We start from the raw sequence: 16,995 nt of genomic DNA on the forward strand, positions 1-16,995 counted from the left end.
AAATGAATTGGCAGTTTATATGAGCTTTGTTTGTTGAAGTCTCCCATTTGACTATCAAGGCTATGTATTTTTGTTCAAGGACACGATAAGTAAAGTCTGATGTATGCCTTCAATGCTATTACAGAATGGGCAGTCTGTCTTTCCCTGATTTTCTGTTTTTTGAGTACAGTTCTACTGGCAACAGAGCAATGAATACAAAGTCTCTTGTATAATTTTCCTGGCATCAAGGAATAAATTATGTATTATGCTTTGGCTCTTGAAGGTTTATTAATTAACATGTATGAATAACTGAATTGTAGTTCAGTAGAAGGGGGAAATACCATGGCAGAGATTCAGTTAATGTGGCCTAAATTATGTTGCCCCAAAATATTTATAAAAATATGAACCCTGATGAATTTTGTGTGTGTTTAACCAGGTCAGAGCCATGACAGAGAGATCTAGTACTTCCAGCTTCTACTAGGACCCACTCAGATCAGTGGTCCAGACAGCAGGAGTTGTTCAAGTGCAGAATCTACTGCACATTTCAGATGCCTGTGCAGTGAGGGAGGGAGTGAGATACCAAGCTGAGCACCCTTGTGTCAGTGTTTATAGTAACCAGGATGGGCCCTTCAAGTTGGACTTGTGGCCAGGTTCTGACAAAAACCTAGAGGGGAGCAGCTGACAGCTGTACTTAACAGAATGAGCAGCAGTAAAATCAGCCATAATGCTCATTGCCCTTCAAGAATCTATTGCTATTTTTCAGTTGGTTTTAATATATTTTTTAATAATACCACACAGTTGCTTTTATATTTAAAACCTGAAGGACTGATGCTCCTGCTCAGCAGAAAGAGATGTTTCTGTCATATTCTCTGGATAGCAATGCAAGGCATCCATGTGTGCATAAAAGCCAGAGTATCTTTTCACAGCTAAAAATGAAAACAAAGGGAACTTAAAGCAGAAATTTAACAACCATGGCATTTAAAGAAGTATGTAGGGCTTCCTGTTTCCTGATTAGCAAAACTTAAAGTAGGACTTTCCATGAAAGTAGTAGGAATTCAAGTGTCATTATCATATAGTTTTAGATCAGCCTCTAATATCTGCTGTATTTATTCCTATTGGCTGTAAGAAATATTATTTATATCAAGGTGAAACCTATGGCAAATCAGACATGACTTTTAGAATTTCTTTCCAAGGAACATTTTGTTAAGGTTTTCTGTTTGTTAGATCATCAGATATTTTACAAACAAAACCAAACCAAACAAAAACCAGGACCCATAATTTTTCAATTGGAAAAGGCTAAAAAATCAAACCAGCCAAGAAATGGTAAGAAAACATTTCAGACCTAAGGGCAACCAGATGGCCTAAATTACTGGTAGTTCATGGATTTTTACTTAAAATAGAGGAACATGAACAAGACTAATAAACTACAAATTAAAAAGATACATTAGCATGAGAGATTGTGGGTTCTAGAATTTACTCTCTAGGAGGTGTTTTCTCAGTAAATTTGCTGTGAGCTTGGGAGATTATTTGTTGTGTTTTAAGTCTTTTGCAGACAGCATTTGACTACAGGTTTGGACTTTATTCCTTTGCAGTTCTGAAAATAAAGGACAAGATTGTTCTTAAGTTTGTAAGTATGCACCACATGTCTAACCTAAGTAATTTTGTCCCTTTTCTGGGGGTCAATTTTCTTATGGGGAAATGGAAATACTTGCTTTCTTCATGGTAGTGTGGTGCATCTTTATGTATAGAAATACCTTTAGGTCTCCATACGGGAGGCACCCCAGAATAAAAGTGTACATGGAAAACATTCCTAAGTTGAATCCAGGTCACATAACTTAGGCAACTAACTAGTGGCTCTACTTTGGAATCTATATTAGGGAACAATATTCCTTGTACAATAAATGGAGAGAAGCACATTATTGAGGACTCGTTGGATGGAGGTCTTCCTTGCACATCTGCTTTAGAGAGAAGACTTTTCTTCTGAAAGCCTTCTGAAACATTTCCATTACTTCATGGACAACTTTGGCACGTAAGAATTACTATTTTAGGTTCTAAAATTATAACACAATTGACAGGGCTCCTGCTCATGCAGGATGGTTCCTACCTAGTGTTTTCACACTTACAAAGAGAACTGCTAAGTCTTTGAATGTTTGTCCATGAGTTGGGTTAAACACAGCAGTGAAATGACAAGCACAACCACCTGGAGTATTTTTTTTTTTAAATACTGAAATGAAAACTTTTTATTTGAATATTCAAAGAGAAGCTTGAAAAATAGAGCAGGCTGTTTTATTTGATCATTGAACTCTTCATTTCATAGATGGCTGCTGCAATAAGCAGCCTCTCCCTGTAATTGTGGTAGTGCACAGCTGCTGCTGTCTCAAGTTGGTTGGCTCATTTGAGATGGGAGTCAAAGTATGCTGCCTGTTTTAGCGTTTAATCCCAACAGTTTAGAACAACCACAGTTTTATAAGCATATAATTCATCTCAGTTTCCTATGAAAGTTTCAAGGGTTTTCATGGTCATCCCAGTTTTCAAAGATTAACTTTACAGGTCACCAGAAGCTTATATGAACACCGCTTTGTACATTTCCTCTCCATATTTTCCACCTCCCAGATTAGATACTTTCTGCTGTGTTGCATGTTGTACAGGTCAATACCATCCAACTTCTCACTTAGCCCTCTATTTAGAGGTCTATGTTGGCCAGTCTGGCTTTCAGCAGTGATGCAGTTTTATTATAATAATAATGCATTTTAATTTATGGGCATCCATGCCTGAAGCATCTTAACAAAAACAACTAAAATCTAAATGGCAATAAACAAAGGCAAAAGAGAGATTGGAAGCCAAGAGCTTAAAATCCCTGCAAAACAAAACAGGAAAGGAAACAACAAGTCAGAATCCTTGCCTAAAAAATTGTTCTGGCATAAGCAAGAGACAGTGTGTTCCTGAGGCGAGGGAGGAGACCATCTCTTTGACCTTCCAACAGAAAATGACCAACAACATCAGCTTGAATTACTGAGAAAGGGCACAGAGGTACAGGAGGTGGGTTTCTCTTACCTCAGAACAAGGAACTTCATTGGAAAAGCCACAATAATATTGAAGTTATGTTGTCCAGCTTTGCTTCCCTGAAAAGATCCATTGAAAATCTATCTTTCCCTTCAGGTTTCGTTTCATTTGTTTGAAGACATAGCAACAGATGTCTTAAAAGGCTGTGATGGTCCTGCAGCATTTGAGCTTAAATTAGCTAATTTCAAGAATAGCTAGCTGTACTATGTACGCACACATATATAACTATACTACATATATATAGCTAACTATACTGTATATACACTAACTACATCAGAACCCAAAGGATTAGTAGGTTTAAGAAAAACACAGAAGGTGTGTTAACATAGCTTTTTTTTTGTTTCTTCAGCAGCATTTTTTTTAATCAATTTTATTATTTCTTTGCCTCAAGTGTCTGATCTGTGAAGTGAGAATACTTATCTGGTATGATGGAAAATACCATCAGCATGGCAAATCTCCTCTTCTTCACTTAATTCTGTCTGCAGCAAATCCCAGACTTGGCTTGGACCTCTGTCTTGTGGCAGACTAAGCTCCTCTGATCTGCCAGGGTCCCTTCCAGCACCCTTCCTAGGTCAATTCAAATTTTAACAAAGCCCTTGACTGGAGGTTTTGTCCCTGCTTTGGAGGAGCTAATGCCAACTTTAAAAAAATCCACTGAAACAACTTTAAAAAATGAGGCTTTTGAGTTTTCAGCCTGTAATTACAGCATCAGTTCCCTTTTATGCTTCTAAATTACAGAGAAGCAAACTTCCCTGTGTTCTGATGTTTTATTTTTTTAAAATTACTCAGTGGCTTTGTGGGGAAAGAGTAACTGAATATTTTTGGTGGTGTTATATAGGCGACGCCTTCCCCATTAGCTCTTAGGAAGTGATTCTTCCTTACTCCCTAAGGTTCACTTCAGGAGGAATGGAAATTAATCCACTTAAAGAGAAGTGCTAATAACGAATGTCCCCTTTCCATGGTTTAGCCAGCTTGAAACAAACTCCTAAAAATGCGCACATCATTTTTAACAGAGATTTTGCATTAACGAGGATTAAGCAGGCTCTGTTCTTGCTTCAAAATATAATTTTCCGGGTAGCCTTGCAGCATGGTTGGCATGGGCCTTGGCGCAAAGAATGAAACGGCGCCTTTGTGCCAGACAGCCAAACATGTCACCCCACTTACCCCTGCTGGTTCATCCCAGCTTGGCACCCACATGGCCCTGCACAGGGCCTTGCTCCAGCTGCATCACTCATGCAGACACTGACATCTTTGCTGGATCCAGCTGTAGCCTGAAGAAACACGTTGAGATGTTTTTAGAGGTTATAGGGACTATTGATCCATCTTCAACAATAGTCAGCTATGTTTCAGCTTTCTGTGGAGGTCTTCCATTTTGTTGTTATTTTTCTCCCATCTCTCCTATTTTAGAGTGTCTATCTTTCAGGTTGTCCCCTTTACACTGGGGACCTGGCTTTCATCTGATTGCCATGACAGCCTGTCTCACAGTTTACACCAGCAGCTGTCCCCCACGTTTATTAAACAACGACAGGAGGGCTGGGTGGCAGAAGCTGGTTTGGCAAGGAGAGAGTGAAAAAATCTGCAACACTTTCATGTTTAAATATTTAGTCTTTGCATTCAGAAAATGTCCAAGCTGAGGAGCTGCACATTGCTGGTAGAGCACACAGCAGGTTCATCCGTCCCACCAGTCCACTGGACTGTGTAGAATAGAATGGAATAGAAAAGAGTAAATTAGAATAGAATAGAATAGAATAGAATAGAATAGAATAGAATAGAATAGAATAGAATAGAATAGAATAGAAATTAATAGTATAGTGCAAGGGACCTACAATGATAATTTAGTTCAACTGCCTGAACAATTCAGCACTGACCAAGTTAAAGCCTGTTACTAAGGACATTGCCAAAATGCTTCTTAAACACTCAAAGGCTTGGGGCATTGACCATCTCTCTAGGAAACCTATTTCAGTGTTTAAACACCTCTCACTAAAGAAGTACTTTAAAATGTCCAGCCTAAACCTCCCCTGGTGCAGCTTTGAACTGTTTCCACATGTTCTATCACTGGATACTAGGGAGAATGATCACATCCCTCTTCACTTCTTTTCCCGAGGAAGGCACTCCTCTCCCAATTTATTCTTGTTCTTGGCATTACTTCATCCTAAAGTGTGGAGTCCAACACTTAAATTTTATCCCATTAACTGTAGCTCAAAGCTCCAATGTATCCAGATCCCCCTGCAAGGCATCTTTTCTATGAAGTGACTCAATAATACCTCCCACTTCACTATCATAGGCAAAAATTCTACTGGTGCACACAGCTGGGCTTACAGTGCATAGAGTTGGGCACTAAATACACTCAAACATGCTTGTGCTGACTGTCCATCTCATGGAACCATTTTTCTCTGCCATGCCTTTCTTAATTTTCAAAGCTACTTTGTACAGGCCTTTGCAAACAGCAGGTTGTGTATGACATTGCTGAAATGCAGTCATGGGCCCATAGCCATGAAATTGTGCCTATTCATGATTTTTTTTTTCCAGGATGGGAAATGAGCAGCAGAGATGTGTCAAGTAGTAAGTTGTCTCAATTTACTGCTTGGTTCAAAGAAAACATGAAGCATTTCAGAGATTCTAATTTCTAAAACATTTTTCCAATAACTCATGGATTTTTATTTATTTATGGATCAGTAACTGGTTTGATTCATTTCTGGTGTTTTTTGCCCAGGCAGTTCTGTTGTACCTGGATGATGATCCAGTCAGACCATTGACTTTAATAAAGTCTAGGATTGTCTTTGGACCCCAGGCTTGCCAGATGGCAAAAAAATTGAACACTTTCCACCACTTTTAGATTTTCATTTTCCTGGGCTATGGCAGTCATTTCAATTTACAAAAATTACTAAATCTCTGATTTACAATCAGGCCTCCTTATTCTATTAATATTATTTTTATTTTAAATTTACTTTTATTTAGTTTATTGTACTCAATTTACACATACTCCTAAGTCCTGCTTCCTCCCAGGATTAACTTAATATTGTTTTGTGTCAACCTCATGGAAACAAGGCTAGATGAAAAATAATCCAATGGTTGTGACACACAAGTCAGGAAAATCTCATAGGCTGAAGAATTCCATTTTTTTCTGGGATTATTAAAATTGTATTATAAATGATAGTGCACTGTGGTGAATCATATATTACTTGTAATGTGCTTTTGACTGCCTTTGTATGACTAGGTATGTGGTTAGGTTTCATGTATTTTGTCATTGCAGAGTGGAGCAATAAAATGAGAAAGAAGTAATCATTCTTTATGGCATCTTTAACAAAATCTGGCTTTTCCTTTGAGAACCTCCAGGAAAAATCACTATTCTCTGTCCATCTTGCTACAGCAAAAAACAAGTCCACAACACCTTCAGGTCATTATGATCCATTGTTGCAACACTGGAATTAAATTTTGACCCAAATAGCAATTGTTCAGTCCCTTGTAGAACACAGGAAACAAGAGAGAGCTTTCACAACTGTAGATAGGGACAACATTTGAATTTTGGCCTGCAAATTTGCAGAGGTGAGTTTTCCCACAAAGAGCCCAGTGCTTCCACAGCCACTGCTCAGCAGAAAGGGACGATTTTGGCTGCCCAGCCCAAGTGTCCATTCCGGCTGTGCCTGTGCTCGCCCGGATCGCATGTTCACACACCCAGGCACAGCCCTGAGATGGCCCTGCTGGGACAGAGACCTGCTGCCCTGGGAGGGCTGACAGGAGCAAGGCCAAGCAGCAGCCCCATGCAGCACGCTGCTCACTGAGCACCTGGGGCTATTGTGGGTCAACTGAGAAACAAATGCTGAAAAGGCTTCGGTGGTGCTTGGCCCCTCATCCTCATGCTGGTTCCAGGAGAGCCTGCAGGGGTGAACAGGGTCTGCAGTGGTGGTGCAAAGGGCCTTTCTCTCTGGTGCAGGGAAAGGGACATCAGGAGAGAGGAGAAAGCTGGGACATAAATATAATGGAAAGATAGAAGCTGGAGGGAAACTTGTGTTAGTTCACCTAATTCACCACTATTACCACAAACTCAGATTAGTTTATTCAGATTGTGCTGCCTAAGGATTTGGTTGTCATCTAATGTGTGAGAGGGAGAAGTGAAAGATGTGGTGGTGGTGAGCTATGGGAAGCTTGAGGACTGACACTGCAGGGTCATCCCTGGGTTACAGAGAGAAAGACACAATGGTGTGTGAGTGGGAGAGTTGAATGGAAATGTGTAGGGGAAGGCAAATGGCCTTCTGTAACCAGAAACACAGAGTGCCCTCAGGCTGCTTGGGACATCCATAGGGCTTAGGGTTGTTCCCAGTGCTTGTCGTGTCCCCAGCATGGGGACAGTCAGGACCAGCTGGTACTTGCCCAGCTGAGGCTGGGACATGGCTTAGAGGCCACCACTGCCAGAGACCATGTCTGTATGTACCCAGGACAGGCTCCAAACACCTGCCCGAGTGGGACAAGGGAGTTGTACTTCAGGACACACAATGAAAGAGAGCATTTAGCCATATTTGGGGGATGTAACTTAAAGGAATATCATCCAGTCTTGCAAAATTATTCTTAGTAATAGGTGAGTTTGATGTGTCAGTAAGAAAACCAGTGTTAATCTCTATTATATTTCTAAAATACTGTTTAAATTGATCAAGTTTGAATTAAGAGTTTCATTGCTGATGGGAGCCACAGAGTGGGAGAAATTGTGATCTGGTACCAGAATAAACTCTTGATTCCAGTGTGATCCAGGTGTTTCCAGAGAGATGCACTTTCTGTATCATTTCAAAGAGAAGACTTGGGCATTATATAAGATCAAGAGATAAATATATGCTTTCTTCCTGGCAGAAAGGAGATTTGTTTTGCAGAATGGCCCAAACCATGACTTTGTCATCAGACCTTCATGCAAGAGTATAGTCTGTACTGAGACTATGCTCACCATTTTTGACTGTCAAGAAGACAAAGAAGTATGATGATAGCTTGGATTTTCCAATTGCACAGGAGTCACAGGGTTGTTAGCATCTCAGAAAATGGTTTTATTGGTTTCCTTCTTGCTGTAGCAGTTCTGTTCTTTCAAAGAGCCAAAGTAGATGAGATAACCAAAAGTGGCAAAGGGACAAGACAAATGAGTGAAAGCAAGAAATTGTAAAAGACTCCAAGCCAGTTTTTTAGTCTTCTTAGAAAATAAATTTTAATGCCTAACTTTAGCCTAATGACTCGCTTCTCCAAGCATTCAGGTATAGATATTTTAGTGAGATGATGGAGTGGAAAATATGATGCAGCCAACATATTGTGTATCCCTTCATGTTAAGGGAAAATTTTATGCTGATGAGTAGATAGATTATCATTTGCTTGTGAGGAAGATTTAACAGACTTCTAGTTAGCTATTGGAATAAATGATTCTGCAACAAGCTTGGGTCTATTTGCAGGCCTGTGGTGCTTTGACAACAGTAGCCAGTACCTTACTGGGAGCTGAGTCCAACAGTAAAAACATGAAAGTCAGCATCATGGCCACTGGTTTGGTTACTGGAAGAGCTGACTGGATTTTATCTTGAAAGGAGATGAGAAGCATGCAGACACAAACAGCTCAGGCTGAGATGGGCACAATAAATTAGGCCATGTTACATTTCTTGAAGGCATCTCAGTAAAAACTAAATTAACATCTCTATTAATTGGGAACTATGTTTTTAGGTTCAATTAAGTTTAAGCCAGTTTTTTATGAAACAGTTTAAGGACTTCCTAAGTAAAAAGACGATGTTAGTAACATCAAGGCTGACATAAAACTTTGTTATCACAAATGCATCTTTTGCCTCTCAACATATGCTGTTTCTGAAGTCTTGTTCTGAAGTCTTGTCCTTCTTAGGCAGGAATAAGATCAACAGTAATCTGTTTTGTTGCTCATTTGGGTTCTGCTCTTGGATAAAAGAGACATAAGATCCCAAAGTGGTAGTGTATGGTGAGCACCAACAAGGAATATTGGGGAAGGTTATACAGGTGTATAGAGACATGTTAACGTCATCATGTTGCATAGCTCAGATGTTATTTGGCATGCTAGTTCATGCCCATGAAGGTCAGTTAATCTAGAATTATAGAGTGTAATGACATTTTTTCAACGTTCTTTACTGAAATATATTACCATAATTCAACACCTTGGAGCTCTAGGAAATACACACAAAATGTATCTGACTTGAGTGAGGTCTGTATTTTGTATTCAGTCCATGGACTTGAAGATTGTTCTTCCCCATTGTAAGTGCCTTCACACTATGTTATTGTCTTTCTTTGGTTAACACTCTCTCAGTCTTTTCTATTTTGTTTTATACCAGCAGTGGTACCTTTCTGGGAGCAAAGGACTTGACTTCAGATTTCTCACATCCCAAATATGTACCTTTACAAACAGTTATGGAAACTGATCAGCCTGTTTTCACTGGAAATTCCAGGTAGACACTTCAAAATTCTTCCCAAGAAAGCTGGCATGCAAGCTCTCATTGAAATGGGTTGCTTTTGAAAAATACAGACTTTCTAAAAAAATTGAAAATTCCATGCTGGTCCTGTACTTGCAGAGATGCTGATATAAGTACACTTTGCCTGAGTGGATAGTGCAGAAGTGCCTAGCACCCCAAGAAAATTAGAAGGAAGAAACCCCAACCCAACATCAAAAATCAAGAGAAAAGTTAAATGTGAACCCATCATTCATAACATGCTACGATCATTGTGGTCAGCCAGCAAGACAAGGTGACAAGTTACACTTCTGTCTAAGCTTCATGCTCACTTCTGATGAGCAAAACAACATAGTGTTGGTCTGTTCCCACCTTTATTTGTCTGGAGTCCCTTTGCAACTGGTAATCAGATCCTTAGATCCTGCTGCATCAGACACATCAACAGATCTTACTCACCTCTCTTTGTTTTCAAAATTTTCTGATTTGTCTCAGATTTTCTTTGTTTTACTTCCCTGTCCCACTTACCAAAGGCTACCTGCCACTCACATTGGGGAACTTGCATGCACTGACACCCAGAAAACAAGTTTTATGTCTAAAGAACATACTGAGAAAGAATTTCAACGGACATTCATAGCCCTCCTATACTCAGTTCCTCCATACTTGGCTTCCTCTTGTCCATTTTCCTCCTCTCTTGCCTGCTTCTGGTCTAATCTGCAAATTATCTTCATGGGCTATGCAAAGCATTACACCAAAGAGCAAATAATCACAGGACTGTTTAAATTGGAAAGAAATAAGAATAGACAGCCAGGTAAAAGACACCTTATTGACTTTCTTGCAAGAACAAGGAGATACTTAGTCATTTTTAAAGCTCTGCAGTGTAAATCTTACTAAAGGGAAATGGTCTTATATTATGGAGAAGCACTAATGCACAACCACAGGATTTAAGTGAAGCCAAAGTCAACAGGAATAATGAGGGGAATTCAACATTTGTATAAGACTGTAAAATTATGTCTGATGGGAATCTGGTTTGGTTTTTTTTTTGTTGTTTTGTTTTTTGTTTTTAAGAAATGTTAAACCAGCATGTTTTTAAAAACCATCTGGGAGTGTTATTGAACACAACTCATAAAGAGTGATGATGAGAAATGGACAGGCCAATACACAGAGGGGAAGAGGGAAGTGATATAACTCTTTTAATACCTAAATCTGTAGACAGAATAGTAGAGAGTTCCAGACTCCTGGTCTGCCTGTGCTGAGCAAAAAAATGGCACAAGCAGTGTGGACATTCAGCACTGTCTCACAGCCATTGTAGAGTGCCTCAGTTCAGTCAAGGCCACTCTTGCTACAGCTGGTTAAGTGGAACAAATCTCTACCACCAGACTGGAGAGCTTGAGATTCAGGGTCAGGCAAATGGATTTATCATATCTTACTAAATAGAAATTGCAATAGAAGCCCTGCTGAATTGCCTTCGGAGCATCTTGCAGAGCTGTTTTACTTGAATTCTGAAACCATCTTAATTCTTGTATTTCATTTGTTCTCCATGTAAACAGATTGGCAAGACTGAGCTGTCTAATGAGGTAGAATCCCTTAATCTTGAATCTCTGGAAGCTTCTACTGTCTGGAAAAAAGGCTTTGGTGAGAAACAGTTTAATTCTTAATTCATTTTTATCACTACTTAATCAGAAAAAGAAAACATGAAAGAAGTATAAAGACATTTATTTAAGCTTGTTTTATATAAGTAAATGAGGGATTTTCTTGTAAATTGTGTTCACTAAAACTGAGAGTTTAAGGATTATTTAATAGCAAAATCAAGATAAGCAATAGTGCAATTCTGAAAATACCTAGTGTCTATTTCTGAATATTGAGCTGAACATATTAAATCAGCATTAGAATTTCAGCATTTGAACTGAAGAATTAGGGACTGTAAAATTTAGCAATCATTCCAACCAAGCTAAAATGTCACATTAGTAAAGAAATGAAATGCTTAAAATAAAGCCAGGCTGCATATATCCATTTACTTTAAAGCAACTTTTGTGCATGTGTTAACAAAGTGGACAGCACCTTTGGAATAACAATCCTTGTGAGTACTGGGTGTGTAACAGGAAGGATTTTTTTTTTTTAATGTTCAATGGAGAAAATAGAAAGATTTGTCCACCCTGATGCTAAAAATACAGAATAATTATCATCTGATGCAGGTGCACTTCTGACTTAAGCATACATACACACCATGTATTTTCAGGTCCTCTTTGTTAGAATAAAGAGATGATTTTTTCTTCAAGTACAGATTTTTAAAGCAGATACAAGTGGCTTTCCTGGGAGGAAAAATCAGTCCCAGAGAGGCAGAAGAAAATGGAGTCTAGAAGCATTTGACAGCTTGTTGCACTGTTGCTTCCCCAGTGACTGTGAAGCATGTGCCACAGCCCCTGTGGAGATGGTGCCAGGTGACTGAACCATGGCGACATAGGCCTACACCATGTATGGCCTCTGCTTCTTCTGGCCAAGTCCAACATAGCACGAAGATACACTATGACATTCACAGAATCACAGAATCACAGAATCACAGTATGGTTGGGGACAGAAAGGACCTGCGGAGGTCAACTGGTATATCCCCCCCTTCAAACAGGGCACCTAGAGCCAGTCATCCTGGGCTGCATCCAGAAATGTTTCAAATACTTCCAAGGATGGGGACTCCAAAACCTCCCTGAGTAATCTCTTCCAGAGTTCAGTCATCCACACAGTAAAAAAAAAATTTTTGGGTTTTTTTTTTTTTTCCTTCTTTTTTTTTCATGTTCATAGGAGAATATGGATAAAACCTCTGATGTTCATAAGGAATCTCCTGTTTTTCAGTTTGGGCCTATTGCCCATTGGGACATTCTGTCTGGAATCATATAGTAAATAAATATATGTAAAGTCAATGCATATTCAGCCTGCATATTTTTGGGTGAAAGAAAGTGAAATTTGCTGCTTTCTTCCTTCTGCTTGGATTCTGGTTCAGTTTGTCAGTGTGTTTCACTTCTACTTTCCTCCTTTCCTTCTCAGGGCGCAGTTGTGGTTTTCACCTCTAAGTATGCAGGTCACCAATGGCCCCCTCTGGAGCAGCTCTTTTATGACCAAGAGAGAATTTAACACTCATGAGATGTCCCTTGTGAGAGCTACAACACAGCATCATATTCCAAACTGCTGCTTTAATTATACTGACTCCTATTTTATCCTTGCTCCATCACTATTTTCTACTCTTCTTGTAGTCCCAGTCTCCTGCACTTCCCTCAGACCTCTTTTTCTTCTCAGGCATTTTGTAATAGAAGATTATTTAGCCGTGGAACTGCTGTTCAGCATGGACAATTGGATGAACTGCCTGCAGCAGACACATTTCAGACTGCTTCTCCATGTCCATGGAGCAAATAAGACTTCAGATTGGAAACACAGGGGTGTTTTTTCCACCCCACTGAGGAGTGCATGGATGGGAGAAAAAAGATGGGAGAGGGTTTGGTGTACTTGGTCATAGACACTGGGGCAGAGCTGAAAGCCTGGACCCTAATCACAGGTGTGCTGGAATCGAAAGGCAGCTCAGATCCAGGATGTAGTCTGGGCTCAAATATCTTCAGTGTGCCAGTTCTTCTGAAACATTTCATCACTACATCATTCCTCATCATCTATTCCAGGGCCACAGAAAGAAGGACAAGTTACACTCTGCAAGTGTAAAGGCCTTTTTTGATTCAGGACAGTGTAAATGCACATAGGCTGGTAAAGCAGAAACATCAGCAGTTATTAAAAAAATGAAGGACCTTTCTTCCAGAAATGGCTAAGTAACTGATTTCCTTCATGCATGGTCTTTCTATGCATGAATTATTCATTTCTGTAATAAAAACCAGTTACACTTCTGAGAAAGAAAGTCTTACACAATGGCAAAGAAAGGTCACTTTCACTGTTTGTTGAACATGAATTTTGTCTGAAATAAAAAGTAACAGATAACTCAGGTTAAAAAAAAAGCCATGTAAGAATGTCTGTATTTGAGTTGTTTTGAAGGTAATCAACACCCATTTTTTTCTCTCACTCAGTAAGAAAAGCTCCTTTAATACCTTCTGCCAACTCTCTTAAAAGTTTGGCTTCTCTTCTGAAGAGATTCAGGAGTGCAGGCAAAATCCTTCTTACTTGGCAACTTCGGGCCCTATTTGTTTTGGATATGATCTTTAGTGGGTTTGATTCACTAATCTGACTTTATTAAGAGTCTGTACAAGGTATCCCACAAAGAACAGCCTGCAAGACAGAGAAAAACAGGGATGCACCAGGGACAGCGGACCTACACAAACCTAACCTACCATAATGTAACAAAATTGGGGCTTTTTTAAAAAAAAAAATTATCTAAGCCAAGGGTAAATGAGTTCATTTTATTCCTCACAGTCCTCTCAGGCAGAAGAAGAAGGCAACTGACAGAAGAGACCTGCTACAGTCAGAAACCTAGGGATATCTTCAGTCCCCATTTCTCTAGTCTTTCTTCGTTGTAGGTGGTTTTAAGCCAGTACTTTTAGTCTTTTTTGCACAGAGCAATTAAATAGTTCTGTCTACGTCCCACAAGTTGTATGTGACAGTGCCTGCTAAAGGAAACATGTTTGGCATCCATTTAAACTAAGAAAATAGATCCACAATATATTTACACTGTGTAAGATAACACTTTTTTTTTTGTCCCCTGCCTTCTAAGCAAACAGATCAAACCACTTATATAACTAGAAACAGACACAATTTACACACAATTTAATTATTTCTGAAGGTTTAAATAATTTTTCCCCCTAATTTTAGAGGTATATATAACTTTTGTGTGAACAGAAACCACTCCACTTACTGCAGTCAAGTGGAGTTGACATCCATGCTACACGTCAGCTCATCTCTTTTATGCTTCGAAAATAAAAACAGGATTATGAAAAGAATTTATGTTTTTTCTCCTTTGTTTTGAAATGCTTTCAGTTAAACATACTACATTTGCTTTTTTTTTCACTTGGTGGGGGATTACCCATTTAACTTCAAATAAATAAGTATTTTCAGAAGGAAAAGATTAGTTTAACCTCTTGTTTTGAACTCAAATGTACTTTTAAATTTTCCTGTGTGAATGATCTAAAGTCTTTGACTTGCAGCTGGAGTTCCCTCAACCCCTGGTGGCAGAGGAAGGGGGTATTTCACATCAGATGAAATCTTTGACTCCCTCTGGGCTCAGCCCACCCGTGGTTTCAGCGGGCTCTGTGAGTGAGGTGGTGCTGTGCCTGTGGCAAGGAACAGAGCACAGTGCCAGACAGATGCACTTAGTGACCATCGAAGCCAAAACTCCCTCTCTGGCCATATTCAAATAAACCTTGGTGCCAAATCTTTCTGAGCACAAAGCCATTGGACTGAGCAGAGAAATGTGAAGCATTCACTGCAATTGACAGAGACAATATTAAATAACTTTGCTTCTCCACTTGCAGCATATTGATATTCAATCAAGCATTTAAAAGAAAACCAAATTGTTGACTCAGGGTGAGCTGGTGAAGTGACCCATGGACTTAAGATGAGATTACTTTTTTTTCTCTGTTTTTGCCATCAACAAGCAGCAAGCAGGCACTAACCCTTTCCTGGGCTTCCTGCTGCTTCCAGAAGCAAGTAAGCTAACAGGAGTTCCCAGAAGCTGCTCCTTAGTGGTAACTCCTGATTTGTCCTCTAGCTGGAAATGCATCTCCAGATATTAGACAGTTCATTCATTATTCTTTCTATTACCCCAGGGCCCTTTCTACTGGTGGAGCCCTAGCAGCAAGAAGACAAGGTTGATCTGGGGTAGGCTGCAGAGCCCAGTCATTCATTTATGCTGTCAGTAATGGAAAAAGCTATAAATCAAGGTATACTGCTGTGCAACATCAGTCTGAGCAAGACCAGGCATCCACTGAAATTTCTGTTCACAGAGAAATTCACAAGAAAAGAGGAACTGAAGCAGGGTTCACAGAAAATTTGCAGAGACCAGACTGAAACCAGACACATTAGCATAACCCAGAAAGTTTTTGGATAATCAGGTGTCTGTCTCTGTGGACTCAAAATTCCCCTCTGGCACAACCAGCCGATGTTTGCTTGGGAGGTAGAAGTGAAAAGCCAGTGGATCTGAAATCTGAGCTTCCACAAGAATGTCTCTGGTCGGCGCTCGGCGTTGCCTCCGGGGGAAGAGAGGGCTGAGGCAGGATGTCGGCGCTGGGCTGGCTCCCAGCGCTGCGGTTATCGCTCGGGTAATCCCGCATGGTACAGCTGAGCTAAAACCAGCTTGTATCCATTTCTTCTCAGCCCATCTTTCCAGAAGCAAGGAGATCTTCTTACTCTGGATAAACACCAAAATAGTGTTTCCCCCTTATAATTCTTTGTCTGAACACTGAAATATTTCCTTTTGTAGCAATGACTATCTTTGCTGGCCATAACTGCACTGGCAGTGGTACAGACTGGCTCTATTTGACTTGCCTGTGGCAATTTAATTTTTCAGTAGGTCCTTCCTTTAAAACATTTACGAATCTCTCAGAAACAAGTAAGCCTTGGACACGTGAAAAATTCCAGGCATAAACCTTAAATAATAATTTTAAAAGAAATATAAAAAGTAAGACGTATTTTCATGTCTGATATGAGCCTGAAGATTGCTTTTTACTTTTCCAAATAAACTGTGCACCTGAAGACATGATAAATCACATATAAATAAAATCATACCATAATTCCGATGCCAGAATTCAGAAGTTCTAAAATGTTAATTTAAAGAATGATTTTCTCATCCATTTCAGGTTTTACTCAAAGAATGGAGTACTACAGGGTGTTCAGAGTCTGGTGGAGAGAAAGGAGAGGAGGACCTTTTTCATGGATTGGAATAAAAGCAGAGTTATCTAAGTCCTGCAATTTAAAATTCAACTCTGAATTTGTATTCCCTAGGCACAACACAGTGAACCTGAATAAAACAAATTCATGCACATCAGCTGAAGCCATGTATGACAAATGAGTCTAACCTCACTCTTCTTACAATATGACTGCATTCATAAGGAAACATAAGAGTGTCTTTTCTTCATTCTTGCTTTCTCATTTCTATTGCTTTTTTCTTCTTGCCTGAGTAATGTGACTATCCTAAGTCTTCATATCAGAGTTCAGTATTGAACCAGTGAGTCAGCATCCTTTCCCACAAGATTCAGTACTTGGGATTTTTCAGGGAAACACTGCCAGCTTGTTATGTCTCAATGGGAACTTTTTGGAAAACACCTTACATTTGGAACATCAAAAACAACCGTTGAGCATTATGTAGATGAGGGCCAAGGACCCATTATCTTCCCAAAGGATACCTTACCAAGAAGGTAGTAAATTGCCCAGGAGGTGGGGAAATGACTCCAAACCCTCCTCCAGTGCTGGCAAGCGGCTCCCTTCAGGCATCTCAGGATTGAACATTAACTTAGTCTAGAGAGAGTGAAAAATATCTCCAGGGCTGAATTTGAAATTCAGCATTCTCCTACAGAAAAAGAACATAAATGGCTATTAAAGAACT

At 39.6% G+C, this 16,995-nt stretch overlaps 1 long non-coding RNA gene across 2 annotated transcripts in view; it reads left to right on the forward strand.

Moving 5' to 3' along the window:
* LOC146768456 (uncharacterized) overlaps window positions 1-14,395 on the forward strand; it is a 30,850-nt gene extending 16,455 nt beyond the window's left edge. The window contains exons 2-3 of one of the 2 annotated variants that reach the window (XR_014953450.1): window positions 9,360-9,473; window positions 9,597-14,395. This is a non-coding gene — a long non-coding RNA (uncharacterized LOC146768456). Of the gene's footprint in view, window positions 1-9,359 lie in introns of both variants that reach the window. The other variant, XR_014953449.1, reaches the window with a different exon arrangement.
* The last annotated feature ends 2,600 nt before the right edge of the window (window positions 14,396-16,995 follow it).

The sequence above is a fragment of the Lonchura striata genome, chromosome 2 (assembly GCF_050655825.1).
Source record: "Lonchura striata isolate lonStrDom1 chromosome 2, ASM5065582v1, whole genome shotgun sequence".
Classification (NCBI taxonomy): Eukaryota; Metazoa; Chordata; class Aves; order Passeriformes; family Estrildidae; genus Lonchura; species Lonchura striata.